Below are 1740 nucleotides of genomic sequence, written 5' to 3'. Positions count from 1 at the left end.
TTCAACCCAAACCATTCTCTGATTCTATGAACTCTGGGGATGATCTCATTCTGCCTCCTCAGCCCTGTTTGCTGCGTGCTAAATCGACCGGGGTGAGGAAGGAGTCCAAGCCGTGGTTTGTAGGATCAGGCATTGCTGGCCTGCTGTTGAACGCTGTGGGCACCACGGCTGGCACACCTCTCTGCCCTTGACCCCACGGGTGCTGAGAGATGGCTCCGTCCTGTTCCACGCAGCACCGGCAGCTAACCCTCACCCTCACCCTGACCAACAGGCAGCTGCCTGGGTGAGGAAATCCATATCCTATAAACTTCCCACTCTGGGTGAAGCGATCCTTGGAAGCAGGCTGAGCTTTTGCTCCCTGCAGAGCAAGGGGTCGGGCGCCGGGGCAGGTTTCGGTGTCCGAGGGACCTGTCGGCTCACAGTTTCAGAGGAACACCCGTTGCTTGAGCAGCACGACTGCTCCGGTTTGCTGTTTTATTGCCAACACTCAAGTTGCTCACCACCTTTTGCATCACTAAAGGGGCGTTGAGGAGCACTGCCGGCCAGTCTCTGTGCCGGGAAGAGGGAGACACCTTTGTGGCATGAGGCTACTCAGGCAAACGTTCCACTTTCTGCCCCTGTACCTTGCAGGTTGGCATTTGATTGCCCCATTTTCCCTCCTCTGTCTTCCCAAGACTGTTCCCAAGCTCGTTGCTCTCTCCTTTCACTCACAGCAAGAGAGGAAAGGTCGGGCCAGGATAGGGGCTGCTGCAGAAAGTCTCGGTTTTCCCCAGTGTGGAAGACCGAGCTAGACCAGGGGGTGACAGCCTAAATATCGGTGCTTTAACATGCTGAAAGGAACCGGAGACCTGCCCGAAACGTGTCAGGGGGGTGCGAACTTGCTGTTCGTCTGTGCCTGGGGAATTTGTTTCCCCTTTGGGGGCTATCGATCCCTACGACAGCCAATGTTTGATGCTGAACGGGGGTTGTGGAGCTGTTTTCTGCACTCTGAGGTGTGGAAAGAACTGCTTTCCCAGTCACAGGCTGGGGGGCTTTGCCGGCACCAGTTAGCTCGGGCTGTTCTCATCAGCGGCTCAGGGTTGTAAATGCTGAAGCTGCCTCGTAGAGACGGTGTTTACTTTAGTGCTGCTTTGACTTGCACATCATCGGGTTTAGTCACGATGGGTAACGGCACGGTAAGGGTATCCCTGGCCCTGCCGCGGTGTCGGTGTCGCAGTCCAGCAACGGTGCACGGTCACGGCCGCGGTCCTGAAACCAAAGGGCTGTGAGACTGTTCCTTCTCTGACCCCGTCATGGTGCCCAGGACAGGGTGGGGACCTGTCTTGCCCAGGAGGCCTGGAAGGGGCCACCACTTCCCGAGAGCTCTGGCATCCCGAGAGCCCTGGCGTGGCATCCCGAGAGCCCTGGCATCCCTTCCCCGCCTGTTTACAGCTTCTCCTGTTACAGTGCCGGAGAGGCCCCAGGCTGGGGAGGGAGCGTGGGCTGATGCTGGGCGCTGTGGGGAAGCCGCCTTCCCCCTTCGCATCCAGCAATCTGCCCGTCCCCGTCCCTCCAGGGCGATGCTGCCCCATGTCCAAACAGTAGCTGAAGGCTGCCGTCCTCCCCACAGCTGGAAGAACTGTTCACCAGTTCGCCAGTCCCGGTGTCGGCACTGCTTTTGGCACACCAACCCCAGCGCTGCCACCAGAGCCCACCCAGGGGCTTGGCCGGGGTGTCCGTCGCCCCACGGCAGAGCGAGTG

This window comes from Charadrius vociferus, unplaced genomic scaffold (genome assembly GCF_000708025.1).
Source record: "Charadrius vociferus isolate BGI_N301 unplaced genomic scaffold, ASM70802v2 scaffold2756, whole genome shotgun sequence".
Lineage (NCBI taxonomy): Eukaryota > Metazoa > Chordata > Aves > Charadriiformes > Charadriidae > Charadrius > Charadrius vociferus.
The sequence above is the reverse complement of the archived record's forward strand: the minus strand, read 5'-3'. Positions refer to the sequence as shown.